Source organism: Onychomys torridus, chromosome 18 (genome assembly GCF_903995425.1).
Source record: "Onychomys torridus chromosome 18, mOncTor1.1, whole genome shotgun sequence".
In the NCBI taxonomy this organism is placed as follows: Eukaryota; Metazoa; Chordata; class Mammalia; order Rodentia; family Cricetidae; genus Onychomys; species Onychomys torridus.
In genome coordinates, this window is record NC_050460.1 from 15,822,084 (window position 1) to 15,836,472 (window position 14,389).

General features: G+C 39.4%; 1 protein-coding gene across 1 annotated transcript in view; it reads right to left on the reverse strand.

The window, feature by feature from the left end:
* Positions 1-14,389, reverse strand: part of Pkhd1 (PKHD1 ciliary IPT domain containing fibrocystin/polyductin) — a 458,933-nt gene that overhangs the window by 271,180 nt on the left and 173,364 nt on the right. The gene's annotated exons all lie outside the window — the stretch shown is intronic.

Here is a 14,389-nt window from a genome sequence, read left to right on the forward strand (position 1 = left end):
GGAACCTAGGGCCTATGCTGAGACACTTTGCTCAGCCTTGGTGTAGGGATGAGGGGACTGGACCTGCCTCAACTGAATCTATCAGGCTAAACTGACTCCCCAGGGGAGACCTTGCCCTGGAGGAGGTGGGAATGGGAGGTTGATTGGGAGGAAGGCTAGGGGTGGGAGGAGGGAAGACAGGGGAATCTGGTTGATATGTAAAATTAAATTAATTATAAAATAAAAATATTTTTAAAGAAAAAGATACATTGGCAAATGTTAGGGTTTACTTTTTCCTTCCCTGTATGACTCTGTGTTTGAAAAATGAGCTTTTACTTTACACTAATTTCAAATATGAGAAAGTGGATATTTTATTCTACTATAGAAGTCCATACTTCATTTATAACATGAGGCTTTAACCCACAGATGCTGTGAACAGTATAGATTACTTTAGAAGAGTCATCCTAGCATTTTGTATGTTAATTGATCCCTTTGAACGAAAACAAGGTACCTCTGGGATGAGATTATCGAGCAGCTGAAGCAGGCAACTTAGATTCTATATGGTTTAGTGTGTACCGTGACCTGGCACCCTCTGATCACCCTTGCTGTACCAAGCACAAATGCCCTTAACTATCAAAGATTTAAGATGCCATTTGCTTCACCATTTACACTGGGATTTTCCAGCAGAGGTCAAGGCAAATTTTTGAAGGCATTATGTGAAGCAATAGTTCCAAAAACACATTGCTTACTCCCCACTCCTTCCCCCTTTCCTCAGTTCATCCCCTTCCTCCTCTGCAATAGATCATCATTTACCTTTAGCCCACAGCAAGTTGCTGTCCTCCTCTGCTGCGCTGAAGTAAAGTAATAATACTTGAATTCCTAACTGCAGGGGTGGCCGACAATAAATCATTTTCAAATTATTTTAAACTTTCCTCTTTATTTATTTGTCTGTGTGTGCACAGACCCTTGTACCAACCATGTTGTTCTAGGCTGAGAAAGGTCTTGGGTTAATGATGTAATTTCTGAAGTTTACCAAGGCAATAATTTTATCTTAAAAAACATTTACAGAGTTCAAAATTTCTAATTATAGGGCAGGTGGAAATTAAGGCATAAATCATCCCCAAAGAAAATAATTTTAATTTTATTCCCTGTTTGTACATCTTAACCCTTGGGAATATTAAAATGAAATAAAGTTTATTTACTTGTGTATACATATGTGTGAATTTCTCTAACCTGTTCTTTATTGGTTACATACATGACTATGTATCAAAGATAAAGCACATAAAGAACCAAATTGAATACAACAAACATATTTATCAGCTAATCATTCTTATAAATAATGGTCAAGGCCTAGAGAGATGACTCAGCCATTAAAGGCTAGGCTCACAACCAAAAATAAATGTTCCAGTCAAAATCAAGAAAGAAACTCAGGGAATTTTAAAGTGCATATTTAACTATTCTCATAAAATTCTCTCAAATATTGACAGTCTTTCTTTTTTTGAGATTACAAAAATAATTGTAATTTTAAATTATAATTTTACTTGTTATAAAATTAGAATTATAAAAATAACTATTTAAAAAAAACAAAATAATTGAGTTCCTTTCATGTTTGTCATCTACTGGTGGCCAGGGGTCTACTCATAAGTGTGGTTTGTATACCCAGTGAGATTCCATTAGAGAAAACTTAACAAATTGTTATCAGATTTGATAGCTTCTGGGTTAGGTGCAAGAGCTGGCATCCATGTCTGCTTTTAACATTGGACCCCATTTGGCTTAGACTTGTACATACTTTATGTATGCTTTCTGTGAGTCCATATTTTCATAAGTCTTTTGTGTCTGGAAGACACAGTTTTCTTGGTATCCCCCATACCCTCTGGCTCTTACAATCCTTCCACCTCCTGTTCCTCAGAGTTCCCTCCCCAGAAGGGAAGGGTTTGATGGAGACATCCCATTAAGGGCTGAGTGTTCTAAGGTTGTTCACTCTCTGCACATTGTCCCATTGAGGGTCACTGTATTGGTTCCCATCTCCTACAGGCGGAAGCTTCTCTGATGATGGCTATCTTAGTTAGGGATTTTATTGCTATGAAGAGACACCATTACCACTGCAATGCTTTTAAAGGAAAATATTTCAATTACAATTCAGAGGTTTAGTCCATTGTATTAATGGTCTTCCAATGTAGCAAAATTATTTCATAACATTTATTTTCTTTACAAAAGTATCATTCTCTCTGTCTATGATTAATGTATAAAACCTGGACACATTCTGAGTTCCAGCCTCTTAAGTTCTTCTAAAATAGATAATGACGTTCTTGTGAGCTACAAACATTCAAACCCAAAATGTCAAAATAATGGCAATAATCACCTAAGCTAGACCTTTTACAAATGGATATTTTCTAACCATTTCTTACCATATATATGTTTTAAAAAGATTTTGATGACTCGTGTTAGTACAATCTCTTTGTTGTCTCACCTGTAGTACCTCTCTTCAGACCCTTCACAAAGCCCCAAATTCTTTTCTTAACCTCCCAAATCCCTCACAGTAGACTCTGCTCTATAATTTCTGACTTAGTAAGGACATTTCTATCCCAAGAAAATCATCTGTCTCCTAACCTGGTCTCCCTCTTCATCAGTTCTAACCCCCACGATCTTTCTAGACCCACCCTTCTGAAAGAGGTCACTGCCTAACTTTTCCATGGGGTTTCAGAGAACACTTCTGCTACCTTCTGTTCTCGACCTCTTCCTGCATACTCCTAAGAATAATGTAGGGCATTAGATGGAGCAATTCGTGAGCAGATCTGGGGTAAAGGCTGCACAAGCAAACTGAGTAGTAGGTAAGAATAGGATAATATGAAGAAGCAAATAAGAAAAACAAGGATTACAGTGACGACACAGCATGTGTCAGATCTGGGCCATTTTCTACCTATATAAACTACACATACCCACACTGAACCTAAGGACGAACATGAAAAGGCTCTCAGAATCATTTTATATCTGATGGTTCTCTACCTCAGATTCTTTGGGGAGAGTGTTCTGCACTCTTTAGAGTGATTACTGCTGAGAATAAAGCAAGTCTCCAAGACCTCCTGGTTAGTCAAGCTCTGTGTTGTAATTTGTCACATTACTACACCTCTTTCCTGTCTAGTACTTGACACAGCTGTAACTTGGCCACTAGTGCTGCAATTACCTGTCTGTCTCACCCACTATGCACAGGAGCAAAAGCAATGCCTATTTTGTTTACTATGACAACACCAAAGCCATTCACAGTGTCTGGCACATAATAGCTGTTCAGGAAACATATACATGTATATCATACACACAGTATACATACATATATATAATGATGTATACATGTATATGTTATATATGTGTATACATATATATTAAAACACAGGGAAGCAAGCACCCCAAAATTTGAATGTCTACTCAATTAAGTTAGACTCTATGCCATCAAAAGGGCATCACTGAGCTTTACTATGCATTAACATACTCTCCCATACATTGAGATTTAATCAGATAGAAAAAATGGGAACCTTCACCCTTAGACACTTATGTCCAGTATTCTCAGGGTAGCTAATAACAGCAGGGGTAAGGAGGAGGTGGTACCTCCCAAATTCCTGAATAGAAGACAACAATGACAAAGACAGTCAAAACAAGAGGAAACTGTCATGAAAGGTGGCTTGTGATGAACACATCAAACAAACTCATTTGCCAGCTTCCCATGCAGTTCATAACCAGTACACCCATATAGCAGATGGGAGTGTGAAAGAAAACCAGCATGTTCTGAGAGCTGAAGGAGATGGGCAATATGATTTTTGTTATCATTAATGAAATACTGACAAGCTGAGCAGATTCAAAGAGACCTGGGAACCCAAGACAGTTCCTAAGCTATATAGCCAGTACCATGTTTGTTAGCACGAAATCATTCTGTAGTTGTTACAGGGGATAAACCTTGCCTCCCACATCAGCAGTTGGGAACAGGAATGCAGAGCTACTACTTTGTATTGCATTTGTGGATGTCCCCATTCCAAACACAACTGGACGCTGAGTCAGCATTCAACTCACAGTACTTAAAATATCTACATTATTTGTAAAGCCCAGCAAACATGTACCTGAGTGAACATACTATATACACCACATAAGAAGCATAAAAATATTACTTTTTTTGAAGAATTAGAACAATCCTAATCTCTCTCACCTAATGAGCTTCAGGTATCATTTTGACACAGCTTGGAGCTACATGAGGGACTCTCAGTTGGAGGATTGCCTCCATCAGGTTGGCCTGTGGGCTTTTTTGTCATTGATTAATATAAGAGGGCACAACCCAATATACATGGTGCCACATCTGAGCAGGCAGTTCCTAGGCTGTATAAGAAAATGGGCTGAGCACAAGTCAGAGGGAGAAAGGCAGTAAGCAGCATTCTTCTGTGGTCTCTGGGTCAGTTTCTGCTTCCAGGTTCCTGCATTGAATTCATCACCTGATAAAAAGTGGACTATGTCCTGAAAGTACAATAAAATAAATCCTTTCTTCACCAAGTTGCTTCTGGTTGTGGTGTTTGTCACAACCACCAAAAAAGAAAATTAAGACACTATGTTGAGTGATTTTTTTTCTTTCTGAAGGAAGGGTAAAGATAGCATTTTTGTGACTTTCTTTTTAGTTTTCATATTATTGCTGTTTTAACAGATTATACAGATAGAAAACCACAATTCTGCCTGGACATGATTACAAAGCATTGGGATATCAGTTCTGAATTCTGAACTTGGTACTTCCAAATCTAGGACTAGATGGCTAACACCGTTCTCAGCCTCTAAATAGAACAATACACCAACTGTACCCACTTAGCTTGGGTTCTCAAAATACCATATGCATTACTTTGTATATGTTATTTGTGCAAAGTAGGTCAGCTGATCCCCCTGGTCTGGAGAGCAGTGGACATTTCAATTGTGCACTGTTTTCTTCATTGAACTCCTGAAACCCACAATGGGTAGCTCCTGTACTGTACCACAAATCAAAGATTATGCAAAAATATAGCTTAGAAAGATCAGTGATTTATAAATATGCTTAAATGGCAAAGCCTGTAATTTAATACAATGTTTAACCACATTGGGCTTTCAACGTTGACCTGTTAAGCAACCAACTATTCATTTTCTCCCACTAATGACTTCTCATAATTGTACTTCCTACCAATTATTGTCCAAGCAATTCACTGTCATTCATCTGTAATTATGCAGTCCCAGAGAACCACTTTTACCAAATTGGCATGGGAAGAAAGAAAATAACCTTCATGGGTTGACACACTTAAAACTCACTAATTGTCCTCTGTTTGTTTTATAGGACTTAAATCTTTATTCTAAGAAAATAACTGACAAGACTCCAAAAAAAGAGAAGGGAGAAGGAGAGGGAGAGGGAGAGGGAGAGGGAGAGGGAGAGGGAGAGAGAGAGAGAGAGGGAGAGAGAGAGAGAGAGAGAGAGAGAGAGAGAGAGAGAGAGAGAGAGAGAGAGAAGGGAGAGAGGGAAGGAGGGAGGGAGGGAAAAAGTCAGGGAGGGAGGCAGGCTAGATGATAGATAGAGAGAGAGAGAGAGATAGTAGATAGATAGTAGATAGATAGATAGATAGATAGATAGATAGATAGATAGATAGATAGTAGATAGATTATTGGTGAAATTATTAAGGCCACTCCATGTAGTTAAAAAGGAGGTTTATTTTGTGAGGTAACTTACAAATGTAGGGATAGGTTGCAGGGTCTGGGAAAGGTATGGTGCAGTCCGGCGGTGTTCTCTGGAGAACTCTGCTCCATTTACCTCCAGAATCCAGGGTCCCGGAACCAAGAGAAGCCTCTCCTCTAGATCCTGGGTGTTCAGCTTCCTCCCTCAGCCCCACCTTGTGGGTGTGACCATTACCGAAGCCTCAATGGGCTTTGGAACTTCCAGGCCAAGGCTGAGATGGCTACCCACTATATCTAAATGGCCTTCTAGGCAAAGAACTACCCTTGCCTCAACTGCTGACAGTATGAATGCTGTCCTTTCTGGACAAGCAGGACACAAGGAAAGTGACCACTGTACTTTGCCAAGACAAGGTAAGATGGACTTTCAGAATTCCTGCTTCTGAAAATGGTCTGTCAGATACTCTAGGCCTGTAGCCAGTTTGAATGGACCAATGAAGCTGAGAAACATTAGGTGAATGTCCAGGCTGCCAGCTGTCTCTATCTACTCTTGCAAAACTCCTGAAAGTTGCTTGCATCCTTCTCCCATTTCTCAGGTATTATTATATTCCTTCTCAGATATTTGATGAGGTTGAAGACTAGCAGTTATAGTTACAACTTTATATATATATATATCTTATATATAAAATATCTTAGATAGAATATATTAAGTATTAGACTCAGGTTCTTTAGGATAGGAAACTTTTGGAATGATCTTTGTAACATGCCACCTACCCACACTCTGCTGCTCCCAAGCTGTGTCAAACTTTACATGCAGCATTGTATGTTAATCATTTTGGTGAGCATCTAAGTGGGTTTATACTGTCAATTAGAATGTCAATGAGGATTAAGAGGAAGAATTTTTAATAATAGCTTATATTTAGGAAAAAACAAGCAAAACACATACAAATATTTGCTCAGCTATGTTCATATCAGCATTGTTTGTAATAGCCAGAACCTGGAAACAACCTAGATGCCCTTCAACTGAAGAATGGATAAAGAAAATAACGTACATATACACAATGGAGTATTACTCAGCAGAGAAAAACAATGACATCATGAGGTTTGCAGGCAAATGGACGGATCTAGAAAAAAATCATCCTGAGTGAGGTAACCCAGACTCAGAAAAACAAACATGGTTTGTACTCACTCATAGTAGGATACTATATGTAAAACAAAGATGACTAGACTGCTACACAACTCCAGGGAGGCTACCTAGAAAACGGGACCCTAGGAAAGACACAGGGGTCGCCCAATGACAGAGAAATGGATGAAATCTACATGAACAACCTGGATGACAGTGGGAGTAATGAAGGGCAAGGTTCGAGGGAAAGAGAGCTTAGGGGAGCAGGAGATCCCAGCTGGATCAAGAACAGAAAGGGAGAACAAGGAATAACGGACCATGATAAATGAAGACGACATGAGAAAAGGAAGAAGGAAAGTGCTCGAGAGGTCCCCAGAAATCCACAATGATACATCCTCTGTAGACTACTGGCAATGTTCGAGAGAAAGCCTGATCTGACCTAGTTTGGTGATCAGATGGCCAAACACACTAACTGTCGTGCTGGAACTCTCATCCATTAACTGATGGAAGTGGATGCAGAGATCCTCAGCCAGGCCCAGGTGGAGCTCCAGGAGTCCAATTGTCAAGAAAGAGGAGGGACTGTAAGAGTGTGAATTGTTGAGACCAAGATTGGAAAAGCACAGGGACAAATAGCCAAACTAAAGCTGTGGAGCTCCCAACTGGATCAGGCCCTCTGGATAAGTGAGACAACTGAATAGCTTGATCTGTTTGGGAGGCACCCAGGCAGTGGGACCTGGACCTGTCCTCAGTTCATGAGCTAGCTGTTTGGAACCTTGGGCTTACACAGGGACACTTTGCTCAGCCTGGAAGGAGGGGACTGGAGCTGCCTGTACTGAATCCACCAGGTTGAAATGAATACCCTGGGGAGTCTTGGCCCTGGTGGAGATGGGAATGGAGGGGAGGGCCTGGAGGGAAGGTGGGGGGGGGGGCGGGAGGGGGGAGGACAGGAGAACCCATGGCTGATATGTAAAATTAAAACACAAATATAATTTTTAAAAAGTTTTAAAAGATAATGAAAATACCTCATAACATTTTATAACATATTAATTCGTGTCTTTCTTAGTCCTTTTTATATTCACATGTGAACACAACTGCATGTTGTTGTTTTTTTGCAATACTCTAATTCCGCACATGTCTTTCCTTTGAAATTTTGTACTTTCATTAGAAAAGAATTTATTACAATATGGCTTCAGCACTGGACTGCTACATAGAAGTACACACAACCTTCACTTCTTTCTTCTCTGTTTTGTGGCCTCATCAGTCTGGTAAGATATGTGATCTCTTGACCAAAGACTTTGCCTTCTCTTGCAGATGTGTGTGAGTGTGTTCAGGTTGAGCTGACTATAGTCTGCCTTCTCTCTCAGATCTTGTTCTTCATGTCTAACTCTTTACATTAACCTGTAAGTACCCCTCACTGCACCCTCTTCTCCGGGCACAGCCTGATGACTGACAATCTGTTACACTCCTTGTTTTTCAGCTTTGGGACCAGTTTCTCCTGTTTTACTTGTACATCTACCATCTTCAGGAAAGTTCTAAGTTATGGGGTAGAAAGACAAAATGGAAGAGCACCTAGAGTCAGAGGACCTGTGCTGGGAAGAGCCAAGGCAAGATTTGGGACTCATGCTACTACCGTTTTATGATGAGCATCTTCCATTAGATTAACTTAGAAATAGAATAAGGTCCTCCAACTGCCTCAGATAGTTTCTTTTTTTAAATTTTTTAAATTATATTTGTGATTTAATTTTACACATCAGCCATGGGTTCCCCTGTCCTCCCCCCCCCGCCCCCCCCTTTCGCCCAGCCCTTCCCCTCCATTTCTATCTCCTTCAGGGCCAAGACTCCCCTGGGGGTTCAGCTCAACCTGGTGGATTCAGTACAGGCAGCTCCAGTCCCCTCCTCCCAGGCTGAGCAAAGTGTCCCCGCATATGCCCCAGGTTCCAAACAGCCAGCTCATGCACTAAAGACAGGTCTGGGTCCCACTGCCTGAGGGCCTCAGATATTTTCTTTTCACTGTTTATTTATAAAGGAGTAATCTGGTTTGGAGAACGAGACCTGGGAAAAGGATTTTCAAAAGAAAAAGGAAAATATGGTTACTTTCTGCCAAATATTCTCAAAGATAGCCAACCGGATACATAGTCTGAGGAAGAAGGCTTCTTATCAGAGCAAAGAGGTGCAGTATGGGAGCAAAAGATCACAAGTGCCATATAACAAGCCAAACCCTCATGTGCCATGGTTTCTAGGTCATGTATACCCAACAAGATATCAAAGTCAAACTCCTTTGGCTCCATTTTCTTTAACATTCAACATGTCTCTAACAAGATATCATTCTTAACATTGTCCAAGGCATTGGCAACCCATCCACCACTGGCCATTTGAAAATGAAGCCCACCTTAATCCTGTCATTGAAGAGCCTTCAGACTTACAGTTCTTGATCACCTCAAGGGTGCCACCTAAAAGACTAAGTTATTCCTCAGCCCCCAAGCTCAAATGGTAGAAGTACATCAAGTATACATCAGTGTTTATTGCTTAGTGAACTGATTGTGGTCCTAGGTGAGGTTTCCAAAGTTATAATAATGCTACTGCTGGATCATGTACAAAGAGTCATAGCTGAAACTACTACAGACCCCAACACTGCTGCTACTGATCTAAAAGCCAAAGCTGGTGGGCACTGATGCCCCTTATGTCTGGGTGGCCACAGATCTTATGAAAAAGATGAGGAAGGCAAGTGCTCATTGAGGAGCCAACCTTTAAGATCTGTAGAATAGTATTAAGAGTTGAATCTTTTTTTTTCTTCCTAAATTCTCTTTATATCATATAATGGGAACACAATTTTCCTTTGAAGTAATGGGGCTTAAACCTAGGACCTTAAACATGCAAGGCAAGAGCTATAGCCCAACCCTGGGAACAGAGTTTTTATCTTGTAGTTAAAAAAAACAAAACAAACAACAACAACAACAACAAAAACACCAGATTGCTGACAGTAATTCCATATCATTGACATCATTGCTTCATTTTAGAAATTCTGAGAAGGAAATCTAGTTCCCTGGCTTTTATAGCGTCCAGTGGTTGTGGGCAGTATTTCACTTATAGCTCATTTGTCCCTATTTAAAACACATCACTCATATCCACTTCCATCATCATTTCCCCTGCTCCAACTTTTCTCCTGTAGCCTTCTTATAATCACCATGATTATTATATGAATTCTACCTGGGTAATTCAGAATAATCGCCCCATTTCAAGATCTTTAATTTCATCGCATTTTCCCAGTCTCCCTACTCATTTTATTCCTTCTGAGACAAGGCCAAAATTTGCAACCCACATAGCTTCAAACCTGGGAACTTCCTGCCTTATCCTCCCAAATGCTGAGATTTCAAGTGTGTGCCACTGTATCAATCTTTGCAAGTCTCCTTTTGCGAAATAAAGCAATACTCTTGAGTTCTGACAATTGGGACATAAACACAATTCAAGCTTACTTTCAGATTATTGTAATTACTTTGGTGAATAGTGATCAGAAAACTACTAGCCATTGTATGAAAATAGGCAACAGGTGAACAAACAGTATCAGCTAATTCTAGATTAATTAAGCAGAGGTCAGCAACCTTTTCATGAAAAGAGCCGGGTACTAGAGGGTCTAGTGTATACAAACAATGTTGTCTCTAGCATAACTATTCAGTTTTGCTACAGACATACAAAGCCACCAAAGATAAAAATCTCTACAGACAAGGGTCACTGTGCTTCAACAAAATTGTTCTTTAAAAAAAAAAAACAATGGACCAGATATGACTGTAGGCTATAGTTTTCCAAATGTGTAATTTAAATATAAAATATATAAAGAAAATAATTTAAAACAAATAAAAGATCTGAGAACCTAGTATGTAAATGTCTACATTGTTTCTTCTATATGAAAGATTTTGTAAACACAATACCTAAGTCTGGAATTATACAGAAAAAATATCTTTAGACTTGTTATTATAAAGAACATTAAGTCCCATAAAGATACTGAAGTCTAAATAACAGATTGGAGACAAACAACCAGCAATAGACTCTTTCTGTCTTTGTCAAGAGTATTATATACGGAGGTGTAGGAATAATGCTCCACTTGGGATCCCAAAATATCTTAAAAGTATTAAACTGAGAAGATTGTTCCAGAACCCAGAAGGCTTACCCTCTGTGTGTTTTTCTACCACAGTAAATGACCAGCTATATGTACAAAAAGCAGAAAGACCCTCGTGTGCCTCTTCTGTCCATGAAGAAGACAGAATGAACTTTAGTTACCTCTCCTTCCAGGCCCAAGTTTCACCATTTATTCAATGAAAGAAATAGTCATGATCCCATCCTTTCGTGCTTCACAGAGCTCTGAGAGATAGATGAGAGGAAAGGGTGTGAATCAGCTTTGAAAACCATAAAGTGCCAAGATCGAAGGAAAATCCAATTTCAACAAATGCTGACTACAATACCCAATTCCTCCTACTCCATGACCAAGCTATTAACAGTTGTGCTTTGATGATGCAATTGGAAGAATGCCGTTTGAAAGGGGGGTTCTGCCTTTGTAGATTCCCATTTCCTTAACTAGCCTGAGTCCCTTTTGATACTTAAAAACATAAAAGCATACCAATATTAACCAGCCAATAAACTAAAAGACAACTCTCCTGGAGAATGATGATGGGCGCCTTCAAGTCAGGCAGTGCAAGATAGTGAGAGGAGACATTTTGGACTTTATCATGGTAACAATGAGAAGCTGTGAAATTTCAAATATCAGCATGATTAAAACACAGAAAATTACATTTTTAAAAGATTTCCTTGGTGCAAGGGTAAAGAATGAACTGGAGAGGTCATAAGAACAGCAACTAAAAGCTATATTAGCGCCAAGATAACCTAAGGTGGTGAAAATAATAGAAGTGCACAGAACATAAATTCACAAGTTGGTCAACGATAAACAATCACTTAGTAAAGGGCAAAATGATAACAAAAGAGGTATTAGAATGGCAATCAGGACTGTAGCTGGCAGAAAAAAATATATAGCTGTATCCATCTTAGATAAATAATGAGGCCGTTTCACCAAATCAAATTGCAACTACATAACAAGAATAAGAAGACATACGAGTATGTATTGAATAGTAAGTTGCTTGATTCCTGCTAACTTGAGTAGTATTTTGTGTCTTATTGTCTCATGTAATATTATCATGAAAAATATTTTGGCATCAATTCTATACATGGAAGCTGAAACACTTAGGAAGTGACTTTTTGAGTTCCATCATCTAAGTAATGATAGAGATGCGATTTGAGCCCATAAAGTCTTATAGAGTTCAAGTTGGATCACTAAAGATGACTAAGTACTCAATGGCTAAGCAAAATCAAGCTCACTGGGAAAAAAGGAGTCATTCTGCCACATACTAGAGGAAGACATTTGGTGTCTTCGTAGATTACATATCTAAAATATGATAAAAAGCCATTTGTCAAAAGTGGGATGTCATGATATATTGTTTATAATCTAAGAAATAAAACTTACCTGAAGAACAGAGGACAGAGCCACCCATAGAGTTAGCAATAGAGATCAGGCAGTGGTGGCACACACATTTAGCACTCAGGAGGCAGAGGTAGAGATCTGTCTGGATTTCTGTGAGTTCAAGGCCATACTGCGCTACATGAGATTAATCTAGTCTAAAGGAGAAACAGAGCCAGGTAGTGGTAGTGATTCCAGCACTTGGGATCACACACCTTTAATCCCAGCACTTGAAATCACACATCTTTAATCCCATCACTAGGAAAGTTGAGACAGGAAGTGATATGGCTAGTCAGAGAAAGGAATGTAAGGCAGGAGGAGCCAGGAACACTCTTTCAGGCTGAGAAGTTGGTGAGGTAAGAGGTGGTGGCTGTGGCTTGCTCTGCTTCTCTCATCTTTCAGCTTTCACCCTGATATCTGGCTCCAGGTTTTTATTAAGACCAATTAGGATTCATGCTAACAGTGGGGTACAAATTGATGATTGTAATGTATAACTTTATGTTTTAACTTGTTTGGACTGCAGAGTATCCTATCCAGTCATCAGCCAAATGCTATTCTGGATGTGTCTACGGAGGTATTTTCTAGGTAAGATTAAAACGGAAAGTGGGCAATTCAGTAAAATTAATTGTCTTCCACAATGTAAGGGAATTAAGATCCAGGGAACTCCTTCTTGATACTTAGATACAGACACTGGTTATATCGATCTGGTCTTCAGACTCAGAATGAATTCTCAGCACTAGGCTCGCTTGGCTGCCATCTTTTCAGCTGTAACTTAAGCCATTAGTTCTCACAATTCCCGTGCTCTTGAACTTGAATGAGGAATTGCACACAGCTGTTCTTGTTGGTTTCCAGTTTGCTGATGGCTGACGATGGAACTTTTCAATCTCTGTAATGAAATGGCTTAGTTCCCAAGAAAACTGATTACCACAGTGGACTGCTAATCCATGAGGAATATTATAAAAAGAATAAGTTCAGAAATACAGTACAGGAAAAGTTCAAGTACTGTTTTTACTACTTTAGTCTATGAATCATTAAATTTTCAGAATGAAGGAGCTCACAGGTAAACATATATATATAAAATTTGACAACTGCCTTCCCAATTTGCCTCCCCTGGAATCTGAATATCCTCCCATACAACTGATATTTATAACATAACAATGCCTCTGCTTGTAGTATAAAATAAGGATGCCCTTATAGCTGCATGATAGTCATGGCTCTCCCCCACTTCCCCATCCCTCAATTACACGAAGAGATGTAGTACGGCCTTTGACTAGGTAATTCTTGGCACAGTCTCAGGTAAAGGAAGAGTCATGAGACTAAATTAGGGATTCATTTTTCTACTCTCTCACCCTCATTGGGATAGGAGAGGGTTCTGGAAGTAGCTCCCTAGAGCTCGTGAGCCCAAGGGTAAACTTGCTCTATGCCCTTTTTGGCTGGACTGACCTTCCTACAAGCAGTGAAGTCTCCAGATCTGCAAGCACCCTTAAAGATAAGGATGAAAAGAAAACTCCTGTGTCCCTTTCACAGCTCAGACACAAACAATCTCATGGCATTTCATTGCTCCATGGCAATTCTCTTCTTGAATTAGAACCAAATCTGTTGTGGGATGTTCTGTAAGTTAAATGTGTTGCTCTAATTGGTTAATAAATAAAACACTGATTGGCCAGTAGCCAGGTAGGAAGTATAGGCAGGACAAGCAGAGAGGAGAACTGAGGGAAGTGGAAGGCTGAGGCAGAGAGAAACTGCCAGCTGCCGCCATGACAAGCAACATGTAAAGATACCGGTAAGCCACAAGCCATGTGGCAACTTATAGATTAATAGAAATGGGTTAATTTAATATATTAGAACAGTTAGCAAGAATCCTGCCATGGCCATACAATTTATAAACAATATAAGTCTCTATGTGTTTACTTGGTTGAGTCTGAGCAGTGGGTGAGAGAGATTTGTCCTGACTATGGGCCAGGCAGGAAAATTCTAGCTACACAAATCTTTTTAAAATCATTTTGTATTTTATTTTTAATAATTGTTTTTGATACAATTTACTTGGCATATATCTTCTCTCCATAACATTCATATCATATTTTAAAAGTCAAGAATTAATTATGATCCAATCCAAGTAGTTA